Source organism: Ahaetulla prasina, chromosome 6 (assembly GCF_028640845.1).
Source record: "Ahaetulla prasina isolate Xishuangbanna chromosome 6, ASM2864084v1, whole genome shotgun sequence".
NCBI classification, from domain to species: Eukaryota; Metazoa; Chordata; class Lepidosauria; order Squamata; family Colubridae; genus Ahaetulla; species Ahaetulla prasina.
Genome location: NC_080544.1, coordinates 112,273,346 through 112,286,557, shown reverse-complemented (window position 1 = coordinate 112,286,557; position 13,212 = coordinate 112,273,346).

The following is a 13,212-nucleotide window of genomic DNA, read 5'->3' as shown; positions in this document are numbered from 1 at the left end:
TGGCCAAGGCTGAGAAACATTGATTGAAGCTGTCATATTATTAAAAGTGACACATAAACTGAGGCCACAGAATTCTTTCCACACATTTCTCTTCCCTAAATCTTGGGAAGCTCTTTAGCTGCCTGTGAAGACAAGAGACAGAAATAAATCTCATTTCTTAGTGCAGCGATTGAGAAATCATTCAGACAATTGATCTGAAAGCCCATTTATCCCGTTTCACTGAGCTGGCTCAATTGGTTAAATCGCACCTTTTCCCCCTCATTTCTCCGAGGCTTCTGAGTACTTTAATCATGAATTGATTTTCCCTCCGTTTTTCCCCACCTCTCCTTCCTTGTCATCCGGCCATCCAAACTGCATTTATTGATGGAAGAATTTTGCATCGATAACCATTCGGGGCCCTTCACCCGAAGCCTAATATTTGCCTTAAGGTTTTTTTCCAGGGAAGTTGGCCAGTTGAAGGACCAGCCCCATTTAAACGTAGGATCAATTGGGACACTTTTGCTGTAAGGACAAAAAAAAGAAAAAGAAAAAGAAAAGAAAATTCTATGTGTCCCAGGATGATGTTGCAAGATCCGATCTGGGTCGGTCCCTGGGACCAGAGGTTTCGTCTTCCCAGTTTTCGAACTCGCTGGAGCCCATCCTCAGGGAACTTCTCTCGGCGGGCTTTGGGCTGTTCTGCGTGTGGGATATTTATTTATTTATTTATTAAATTTTATTTTATAGAAAAACATACATTTAAAACATCAGCAATTCCTTCTGTGTGATGTCTCGGTGTTTTCTTCCTGGCTCCATCATTTTATTGTTTCTTCTTTCTTCCCTTCAATTTAAACTATTACCATTTGTCTTCAGATACATAACATAGGATAATAACAAGAGTTGGAAGGGACCTTGGAGGTCTTCTAGTCCAACCCCCTGCCCAGGCAGGAAACCCTACACCATTTCAGACAAATGGCTATCCAATGTTTTCTTAAAAATTTCCAGTGTTGGAGCATTTACAACTTCTGCAGGCAAGTCGTTCCACTGATTAATTGTTCTAACTGTCAGGAAATTTCTCCTTAGTTCTAAGTTGCTTCTCTCCTTGATCAGTTTCCACCCATTGCTTCTTGTTCTACCCTCAGTTGCTTTGGAGAATAGTTTGACTCCCTCTTCTTTGGGGCAGCCCCTGAGATATTGGAAGACTGATGTCATGTCTCCCCTAGTCCTTCTTTTTATTAAACTAGACATACCCAGTTCCTGCAACCGTTCTTCATATGTTTTAGCCTCCAGTCCCCTAATCTTAATAAGGGGAGGGGGAAGGAAGGAAGGAAGGAAGGAAGGAAGGAAGGAAGGAAGGAAGGAAGGAAGGAAGGAAGGGAAGGGAAGGGAAGGGAAGGAAGGAAGGAAGGAAGGAAGGAAGGAAGGAAGGAAGGAAGGAAGGAAGGAAGGAAGGAAGGAAGGAAGGAAGGAGGGACTGCAATAAGCTATCTGGTAAGGAAATATCTCCAAAATGATGACACAAGAGATCATAGCTTGTCCAGTATCTATTAAAATTGCCAAGGTTGAGCAACACTGACTTAATTAGTAGTTGGATGGAAGTCCAAAAGGAGACAAAGACACACAAATGTTGGTTAGATTGATAAATCAAGCCAACATCCCCAAATATTAAGATTAAGGTGAACCATTTCCATAACTGTTGGCAAGAAAACCGGATGGACTCTCCGTTCATGGTGTCCTCGGGAACTGTAAAAGCCTTTATTTTATTTTATTTATTTAGTGTTTGCAAGCCAGTTGCTGAGAGCGGAAGCCAATCAGGAGGCAGGGGAAGGCCGAGCAGTTTTCCCTTCTGTATGGAGAAAGCAGAAGGAGAAGAAGAAGAGGTGCCAGCACCAGCAGTAAAAACTGGGTTGCAACATGGAGGGAGATGAGTATTTAACAGTAGCAGAGTTGGAAGGGACCTTGGCGGTCATCTAGTCCAACCCCCTGCTCATGCAGGAGACCTATACCCGGGATTCGAACCGCCAAACTGGCGACCTTTCTGATCGACAAGCTCAGCGTCTTAGCCACTGAGCCAACAGAGTTGGAAATGTTAAATTGACCAATAAAGAAATAAAGGGAGACTAGTATAGATCTATTCCAAGCTATTTCGCTCTCATCAGCTAGACATATACCCTTCTAGGATTCAAACTCCGGGCCGATAGATTGGTCTCACCGGAAAAACACTGATTCTTCCCCCCAGGTACAGCCAACTAAGTGAGGAGAGCCTGTGGACTAGAGATCAATACATCTGCCTAATATGCAAGCGGCCTGGGTTCGAATCCCAGAAGGGCATGGCTAGCTGATGAGAACTAAACAGCTTAAAATAGATCTATACTAGTCTCTCTTTATTTCTTTGTCGGTAAATTTAAATTTAACACAAAATAGTTTGTCACGAAGGCTCCTGGATTGCTCTAGACTGGTCTCACCGGAAAAACACTTAACAGAGTTTGGAAGGGACCTTGGAGGTCTTCTAGTCCAACCCCCTGCTTAAGCAGGAGACCCTATACCATGTCAGATAAATGGTTCTCCAACCTCTTCTTAAAAACCTCCAGTGTTGGAGCACCCACAACTTCTGGTGGCAGGCTGTTCCACTGGTGAATTGTTCTCACTGTCAGGAAATTCTTCCTTAATTCCAGGTTGCTTCTCTCCTTGATCAGTTTCCATCCATTGCTCCTTCCCCTGCCTTCAGGGGCTTTGGGGAATAGGGGGACCCCCTCTTCTTTGGGGCAGCCCCTTCAATGAAAGGAGTCGATTCCCTGTGGAGGGGGGGAATGCTCTAAGCCAGAGATTGGAAGTGAAAAGAAAAATATTCAAAGCAATTTGCAAAAGGGTTCTTTCCTTGAAAAATTCTGCATGGCCCATCCAAAGGCCAGAGAGAGAGAAAACTTGCCAATCTGGTGAAACATTTTACAGCTCAAATCTAGTTTTATTTATTTATTTTGTCACAACAATATATATAAGCATCACACAAAATATTATATAGTATATAAACATATATATGAGTAAATATAAGGCGGTATAAGCATATATATATATATATAGGACAGGAACGGTAAGCACTTTTGTGCTCTTATGCACGCCCCTTATGGTCCTCTTAGGAATGGGGTGAGGTCAATGGTAGACAGTTTTTGGTTGAAGCTTTTGGGATTATGAGAAGAGACCACAGAGTCAGGTAAAGTATTCCAAGCACTGATAACTCTGTTACAGAAATCATATTTTCTGCAATCTAGATTAAAGCGGTTAACATTAAGTTTAAATCTATTGGTTGCTCTTGTATTATTGCAATTAAAGCTGAAGTAGTCTTTAACAATAGGGACACGGTGGTTCAGGGGCTAGGACGTTGAGCTTGTCGATCAAAAGGTTCGAATCCCTAGCGCTGCCGTGTAACGGGGTGAGCTCCCATGACTTGTCCCAGCTTCTGCCAACCTAGCAGTTTCGAAAGCACGTAAAAATGCAAGTAGAAAAAATAGGGACCACCTTTGGTGGGAAGGTAACAGCGTTCCGTGCGCCTTTGGCGTTGAGTCATGCCGGCCACATGACCACGGAGACGTCTTCGGACAGCGCTGGCTCTTCGGCTTTGAAACGGAGATAAGCACCGCCCCCTATAGTCGGCAACGACTAGCACGTATGTGCGAGGGAAACCTTTACCTTTACCTTAGTCTTTAACAGGAAGGACATTACAATAGATGATTCTATGAGTTAAACTTAGGTCTTGTCTGACTGGCAGTAACATACCTACAACAGCCTCCCAGCCAACAACGTCACCTCTGGTGCCACCATCTCACCTGGCACAGATGTCCCCAGTTTAAATAACGAAAATGCGTTTCTGCCCAGGAATAATTCAATTTATGCCAGAGGTAACAAAACAGAACGGCTCCATCTTGTGGCCAGAAATGAAATTAATTTTCTCCCTTATACATACCTCAGGTCCTTGGCTGTTTTCAGTCAAGAATAGAGCTGGAAGGGACCTTGGAGATCTTCTAGTCCAACCCCCTGCTCAAGCAGGAGACCCCCAGACAATTCCAGACAGTCTTTTCTTAAAAACCTCCAGTGATGAAGCATCTACAACTTCTAGAGGCAAGTTGTTCCACTGATTAATTGTTCTCACTGTCAGGAAATTTCTCCTGAATTCCAAGTTGCTTCTCTCCTTGATTAGTTTCCATCCATTGTTTCTTGTCTTGCCTTCTGGTGCTTTGGAGAATAGTTGGACTCCCTCTTCTGTGTGGCAGCCCCTCAAATACTGGAATTCTGCTATCATGTCTTCCCTGGTCCTTCTTTTCTCTAGACTGGCCAAACTCAATTCCTGCAACCGTTCTTCATAGTTTTAGCCTCCAGGCCTTTGATCCTCTTAGTTGCTCTTCTTTGCACTTTTTCCAAAGTCTCAACCTCTTTTTTGTAATGTGGGGACCAAAACTGGATTCAGTATTCCAGGTGGGGCCTTACGAAGGATTTATAAAGCGATTTTTGAGGACATCATAAATCTTATATGTTGGGATTCATTGTTGGAATATATTTCTATGGAACAACTACAGTAACATTCAGCCAGGCTGAATGAAATTTAGGCTTCTGAAATTTACAAGTTTGGATCTACTCTATGTTTTTTTGTTCTAAGTAGAGTTTGCTGTTTGCTGTTTCCTGTTAGAGTTAAGCAGTTGTGCAGTAAAGCACATGGTTACTGTACTCTTTGTTTGCTCTGTGATTCTATATAAAAATAGAATTTCTAACAATATAATTCAGTGTTGCTGTAACTTTGAACGGTCACTAAATGAATGGTTGAAGACTACCTGTATGTAGTTGCTGAGGGTCACCAGGTTATTGATTTATAATTAAATTTATTTAATTCATAATTTATTTAGAAATCACAATGTATTTCAACTTCTATCCTTAAAATGACGCTACAGGGCATTGCATGCCATCCCTCTGCTAAAGAACTAATTGCCACAACACTGTCGAACTATTTAGTAAGACTGTATTAATATTATTCTTCTCATCTTTCCTATTATCCATCTCCTTCTCTACTTATGACTATAACTTTGCTGCTTGTATCTTTACGATTTATGTTTTATTTCGTTTCCTAGTATGATTTATGTTGATTCTATCAGTAAGTGTTGAATCTTATGATTTATGACGAATGTATTTTTCTGATGGCTATGATCAGATTTATCACTTATAGCTTTTATGTACACTCAGAGTGTATGCACCGAAGACAAATTCCTTGGGTGGCCAATCACACTTGGCCAATAAAAAAAAACCTCCTTTGAAATGTAAAATTAGGTTCTATAAATCTGTAGATTAAAAACCTATTTTTTTTTAAAAAAAATTATCAGTATCTGAAGATAGCTCAGAACCAGTCCAGTATCTAGCTAAACCAATGGTGGGATTCAAATAATTTAACAACCGGATCTCTGCCCTAATGACTCAGTGGGCGTGGCTAAGTGGGCGTGGCCAGGGTGGGCGTGGCTAGGGGCAGGACAGCACTCAGCCTCCTGCAGCATTCTGCCAGTTATAATGGGGTGCAGGGGGCCATGTGACCCCCCCTCGTGCCCTATTTTGGGCCTGGACGGCCTCCTGCACCAACCTGGAAGTCAAAATGGGCTGTGGGGGGACTCCTGGGAGGGGAGGAGTGGGGTGGGGTCAGCCAGAGGTGGGATTAGTTGGTTGTCCGAACTGGGCAAAAAATTAACAGCCAGTTCACCCGAACTGGTGCAAACCCACCACTGCAGCCCGCCAGCCGTTGCCCCAGCCCAGCTCCACTGAGCATGTGCATGCGCCTCCCTACAATCAGCTGGTCTCTACCGCATATGCACGGGGCGCATGCCAGAGGTGCCCGCATGCGTGGGGGGGGGTTTGCATGCGTGAGGGGTGCAGATTGGTGCAGGAGGTTTTCCAGGCCCAAAACTGGGCACTGGGGGGTGGGTCTGCCCCGTTTGGGACCTGGGAAGCCTCCTGCAGCAACCTGGAAGCCAAAACAGGGCATGGCGGGGGGGCTGGGTGCATGCGCAGGGGTCCTTATGCACAGGGATGTATGCGCATGCATGAGCCGCATGCGCGGGGGGGTGATCGCATTGCATTTTGGGGGATTATTATTATTATTATTATTATTATTATTATTATTATTATTATTATTATTATTATTTATTAGATTTCTAGACCGCCCTTCTCCCGAAGGACTCAGGGCGGTGTACAGCCAAGATAAAACATAAACCATGTACAATTAAAAATGAATTAAGAAACTTATTATACAGTTGGTCGAAAAATTAAAATATTTAAAAATCTAAAAACCCCAATTTAAAACATAAATAGAATTTAAAATTTTAAAAATCTAGACAATTTAAAAGAAAAGCCTTAAGCCAGCCCCGCGCGAATGAACAGATGTGTTTTCAATTCGCGGCGAAAGGTCCGAAGGTCAGGTATTTGGCGTAAACCAGGGGGAAGTTCGTTCCAGAGAGTAGGAGCCCCCACAGAGAAGGATCTTCCCCTGGAGGCCGCCAGCCGACATTGTTTGGCGGACGGCACCCTGAGAAGTCCCTCTCTGTGTGAGCGTACGGGTCGGTGGGAGGCATGAGGTAGCAGCAGGCGGTCCCGTAAGTACCCGGGTCCTAAGCCATGGAGCGCTTTGAAGGTGGTAACCAAAACCTTGAAATGCACCCGAAAGACCACAGGAAGCCAGTGCAAACTGCGCAGGAGAGGTGTTACATGGGAGCTACGTGAGACTCCCTCTATCACCCGCGCAGCTGCATTCTGGACCAACTGAAGCCTCCGAGTGCATCTCAAGGGGAGCCCCATGTAGAGAGCATTACATTGTAGGTTCTGGTACGTGCACCTACATTCGTGCGCACATGTGTGCGCTTTGGGCACTAGGCGCCAAAAAGGGTAACCATGATTGGCCTATATTTAAGAAATAAGATGTAAAAGCTTACACTTTGATGCAGGGGTGAAATGCTCCCGGTTCAGCCCGATCCGGTAGCGATGGCGTCAAGTGGTTCGGATTTTAGCAAAAATCCCTGCCCCCCACCATGCCCAGCTGAGCCGCGCGATCATCAGAGTTGTTGGGGGTTTTTTTTCTTTTAAAAGCATTTTTTGTTCGGCCGAAAAAATGCTTTTAAAAGTTTAAAAAAAAAAACAGCCTCTGATGATCGCGCGGCTCAGCTGGGATCGTCCGAACCGTTTAAAAGCATTTTTTTTTACAACCTCTTCGGCCGAAGACGTTGTAGAAAAAAATGCTTTTAAAAGTTGGAAAAAAAAAAGTTGGCCACGCCCACCCAGTCATATTACACCCCCCACCAAGCCACGCCCACAGAACCTGTAGTAACAAATTTTACATTTCACCCCTGCTTTGATGGCTCAATCGAAGTCATGACAATATATATATATATATATATATATATATATATATATATATATATATATATATATATATATATATATATATATATATGCTTATACCTTTATATACTATATAACCTATCTGTATGATAGTTACATATATTGTTGTGACAAAATAAATAAATAAATAAATAAAAATAAAATAAATAAAAATAAAAAGTAAAAATAAAATAAACAATGGGGTGCCCATTTCTCCTTCATGGTTTCTGCGGCGATGAAAAAAAGATTTTTTTTATTCCATTTGGCCTCTAGAGGGCAGCCTTGGCCAAGCAATCATTCAAAAGCCATCTTAAAAGCATTTTTTTTCTCAGCGATTTTACCATATGCGGATTTCAACGCCCAGCATTCCCCAGCCAGCACATTCTGGAAGCTGAAGTCCCCCCCCCCCCCCACAATCTTCAAGTTGCTGAGATGAAGAAACCTTGCTGTAGGTAGGACCTGGAGTAATGCTGGCTGGGGAATGCTGGGCGTTGAAATCCACCCGTCTTCCAGTTGCCGAGTGCTGCAAACTTCTGGCAAGCATTTCGCCGCAACGGATTTAAAAGAGAAAGGGGTTTGTACGCTGAGCTGCCTTTCTATTTCGCTGCTCTGAAATATTTTATCTTGGCAGGCAGCCTCAACCTGGTTGCCTCGAGACTAGGATGAGGGACGCAGCAAGCCACTGACTTCCTCAGAAGGAGGAGAAGATCAAAAAACATTTAACACCACAGACAACACTTCTATCATTCAAAACGACCTTGACCATCTAACCGCTTGGTCTAAAAATTGGCAGCTCCAAATCTCAACCAGCAAATGCTCAGTCTTACATATAGGAAAAAAGAACCCTAAAACTAAGTACATACTAGATGGACATTACCTTACAGATGACCCCCATCCCATCAAAGACCTTGGAGTTTTCATGTCAAATGATCTAAGTGCCAAAGCCCACTGCAACTACATAGCAAAAAAAGCTCTAAGAGTTGTAAACCTAATTTTGCGTAGTTTCTTTTCCAAAAACACCACACTACTAACCAGAGCATATAAAACATTTGCTAGACCAATTCTAGAATACAGCTCACCTGTTTGGAACCCTCACCACATCTCTGACATCAATACAATTGAACGTGTCCAGAAATATTTTACAAGAAGAGTTCTCCATTCCTCTGAAAACAACAAAATACCTTATCCCACTAGACTTGAAATCCTAGGCTTAGAAAACTTGGAACTCCGTCGCCTTCGACAAGACCTAAGTTTAACTCACAGAATCATCTATTGTAATGTCCTTCCTGTCAAAGACTAGTTCAGCTTTAATTGCAACAATACTAGAGCAACTAATAGATTTAAACTTAATGTAAACCGCTTTAATCTAGATTGCAGAAAATATGACTTCTGCAACAGAATCATCAGTGCTTGGAATACTTTACCTGACTCTGTGGTCTCTTCCCATAATCCCAAAAGCTTTAACCAAAAACTTTCTACTATTGACCTCACCCCATTCCTAAGAGGACCATAAGGGGCGTGCATAAGCGCACAAACGTGCCTACCGTTCCTGTCCTATTGTTTTTCTTTTCTTCTTCCTATATATGTTTATATGTGTATATACTATATTTTTTTTTTTTTTTGTTTACATTTATACCCCGCCCTTCTCCGAAGACTCAGGGCGGCTTACAGTGTATAAGGCAATATATAATCTTTTTGTATGATGTTGTGACAAAATAAATAAATAAATAAATAAATGATGGAGAGACAACATCAAAGATGGTGCACAAACACCCCCCCCACTCATTTAGAAGGAAGCTCTGGGCCTCAGTCTTCTGATCCAACCGTTTGATCGTGCTTCTTGTAGCCCACCAACCAGATGGCCTTTTGGAACCACTTACTCATAAAGGAGAATATTTCTAAGCTCGGGGTAGGCAGGAGGGGTTCCTCGGTGCTCCCTGAGCTTGGTTGTTATCTTGCAGGCGTTTCGTTGCCCAACTAGGGAACATCATCAGTGCTAGAACAGAGTGGGAGTTTGTGGAGTGGAGAAGGAAAAGGGGAGGAGGAGGAGAGTATGGGGTTCTGGGTGCTTTTTGAACTTGTTTTCTTGCAGACCTTTCATTACCCAGCTAGGTAACATTATCAGTGTTAGAAGGGAGAGAGGTTTGCGGAGGCGGGGGGAGGAGGAGAAGAAGGGAGAAGAGGAGGAGGGAGAAGAGGAGGAGAAGGAAGAAGAGGAGGAGGAAGAAAAGGAAGAAGAGGAAGAGGAGGAGGAGAAGAAGAAGAGGAGGAGGAGGAAGAGGGAGGAGGAGGAAGAAGAGGAGGAGGAAGAGGAGGAGGAGGAAGAGGAAGAAGAGGAGGAGGAAGAGGAAGAAGAAGAGGAAGAGGAAGAGGAGAAGAGGAGGAGGAGGAGGAGGGAGAGGAGGAGGAGGAAGAAGAGGAGGAGGAGGAAGAAGAAGAAGAAGAGGAGGAGGAGAGAGGAGGAGGAAGAGGAAGAAGAGGGAGGAGGAAGAGGAGGAGGAAGAGAAAGAAGAAGAGGAGGAGGAGGAAGAGGGAGAAGAGGAGGAGGAAGAAGAAGAGAGGGGGAGGAGGAAGAGGAGGAGGAAGAGGAAGAAGAGGAGGAGGAGGAGGAGGAAGAGGAGGAGGAGAGAAGAAGAAGAGGAGGAAGAGGAAAAGGGAGAAGAGGAGGAGGAGGAGGAAGAAGAAGAAGAGGAAGAGGAGGAGGAGGAGGAGGAGGAGGAGGAGGGAGGCGGAGGGAGGCAATCCTGTGTGCTCACTGCCCTTGGTTGTTTTCTTGCAGATATTTTACGACCCAAGTATGTAACACCATCAGTGCTAGAAGGCAGAGAGGGAGTGTGGAGAGGGGAGGAGGAGGAGGAGGAAGAAGGAGAAGAGGAGGAGGAGAAAGAGGAGGAAGAGGAAGAAGAGGGAGGAGGAAGAGGAGGAGGAAGAGAAAGAGGAGGAGGAGAAGAAGAAGAGGAGGAGGAGGAGGAGGAGGAGGAAGAAGAAGAGGGAGGAGGAGAAGGAGAAGAGGAGGAGGAGGAGGAAGAAGAAGAAGAGGAGGAGGAAGAGGAAGAAGAAGAGGAAGAGGAAGAGGAGGAGGAGGAGGAAGAAGAGGGAGAGGAGGAGGAGGAAGAAGAGGAGGAGGAGGAAGAAGAAGAAGAAGAGGAGGAGGAGAGAGGAGGAGGAAGAAGAAGGAAGAGGAGGAGGAGGAGGAGGAGAGAAGAAGAAGAGGAGGAGGAGGAAGAGGGAGAAGAGGAGGAGGAAGAAGAAGAGGAGGAGGAGGAGGAAGAGAGGAGGAGGAAGAGGAAGAAGAGGAGGTGGAGGAGGAGGAAGAAGAGGAGGAGGAGGAAGAGAAAGAAGAAGAGGAGGAAGAGGAAAAGGGAGAAGAGGAGGAGGAGGAGGAAGAAGAAGAAGAGGAAGAGGAGGAGGAGGAGGAGGAGGAGGAGGAGGAGGGAGGCGGAGGGAGGCAATCCTGTGTGCTCACTGCCCTTGGTTGTTTTCTTGCAGATATTTTACGACCCAAGTATGTAACACCATCAGTGCTAGAAGGCAGAGAGGGGAGTGTGGAGAGGGGGAGGGGGAGGAGGGGGGGGCAGGACTTCCTCCGATCCAGGGGTTGTGTTTTTGGCGTACAGAAGACACACAAAGCTCCAAGGCCTTTGGCAAAGGCACCTCCTCAAATTGCTGCGAGATTAGCGATGCTGAAAGAAAGTTTTGTTGGCTGCTCTCGCACAGTGCCTTCCAGATGTGTTCCAACCACCGAGCCCAGCATGCCCAGCCAGACTGGCTGAAGGCCTCCTGCCATCTGGAAGCCACGAAGCTGAAAAGAAAGCAGAGCTGGATTGTCACCCACCCACCGCCTGGTTTTCTCTGCGGGAGAAAAGATAGCCTTGTCCTCAGCACATACTTGGAAAATTGCACAAACGTTGGCGGACGGAATGGAAATGCTGGTGTTAAGCAATGTTCTTGCAGAGTTCCTTCAAGAGGGCCGCGCCCTGGCAAGCCCTGGACGCCTCCAACTGTTGGAGAGGGGCCCAGCCCAAGCTTCTCCAGACCCCGTTGAACCCTGAGCCTTATCTTCTGGTGGTCTGCAAATGAGCCAAACATCTTCTGGTTGAAGTCACTTATGACTATGTGGAGGTCTACCAGGGACAGGACAACCAAGATGATGAGGAGACTAGAGGCTGAAACATACGATGAACGGTTGCAAGAACTGGGCATGGCTAGTCTAGTGAAGAGAAGGACCAGGGGAGATAGGGTAGCATCTTCCAATATTTGAGGGGTTGTCACAGAGAGGAGGAAGGGGGTCAAGCTATTTTCCAAAGCCCCTGAAGGCCAGACAAGGAACAATGGATGGAAACTGAACAAGGAGAGATTCAACCTGGAAATAAGGAGGAATTTTCTGACAATGAGAACAATCAACCCATGGAACAGAAGTTGTGGGAGCTTCATCACTGGAGGCTTTCAAAAAGAGACTGGGCTGCCATCTGTCAGAAATGGGGTAGGGTCTCCTGCTTGGGCAGGGGATGGGTTGGACCAGATGACCTCCAAGGTCCCTTCCAACTCTGTTAATCTGTAAACATAGAAGGATAGGGTTGGAAGGGACCTTTCAGGTCTTCTAGTCCAACCATCTGCTCAAGCAGGAGACCCTATCTATGCCATCCTGGTCAAATGGGCTGTCCAGTTTCTTCTGGAAGACCTTCATTGATGGACACCCACAACTTCTGGAGGCAATCCATGGATTCATTGTCCTCACTGTCAGGAAATTCCTCCTTAGTTCTAGGTTGCTTCTCTCCTTGATGAGTTTCCATCCGTTGCTTCTTCTCCTGCCTTCAGGTGCTTTGGATAATAGGTTCTCTCTCTCTCTCTCTCTCTCTCTCTCCCACTCACACACACCCCTTCTCTCTTGGGGAGTCCCATGTTGTAGTCATAGAATATACAAAATAGAAACATAGGGTTGGAAGGGACCTCAGAGGTCTTCTAGTTCAACCCCTGCTCAGGCAGGAGACCTTATACCAGGGGTATCCAAACTTGGCAACTTTAAGACTTGTGGATTTCAACTCCCAGAATTCCTCAGCCAGCAAAGCTGGCTGAGGGATTCTGGAAGTTGAAGTCCACAAGTCTTAAAGTTGCCAAGTTTGGACACCCCTTCCCTATACCATTATCAGACAAATGGTTGTCCAATCTCTTCTTACGAAAGATTTGCACCATATCCTAAACCTCCTTCCCAAACTAAAAACCGTCTCAAGGCAGATTTAATTCTATTTAAACTTAGCACGTCGGGCAAATATTTATCGGCCACTTCTCGCTCTGTACTTAAATACGTTGTGCAAACAAAGCCAATTTTGTTTCCCTGCAAAACTGCAGCCAGGGCCAAGATCTGACATTGCCCTCGAACCAACCACAAAATAATTCATAATACATAGCCAGAGATTCCCTAAAGTCATATAAGTGAGACCAAATGTTGCGGAGTGGTTAGGAGTTTCAGGGCCAGGCTGACCCGGGGGCTGGCTTTTCGTGGGCAAAGAGAAAGTCCGCGAAGAATTGACGTTCTTCCTGCGTTACAGGTAGTCCTCGACTTACAACGGTTCACTTAGTGGCCGTCCAAAGCTACGAAAAAGGGACTCGCGGCCGTTTTTCTCCCGACTGTTGCTGCGTCCCCATGGTCACGTGGATCAAAATTCAGAACTCTTGGCCACCGACTCATATTTATGACGGGGGTCACGCAATCCCCTGTTTGCGGCCTTCTGGCGAGCAAAGTCAATGGGGAAGCCGGATTCACTTAGCGACCGTGTTACTGGCTTAAGAGCCGCAGCGAATCACTAAAAAAATGTGGCGAGAAAAGCTGTC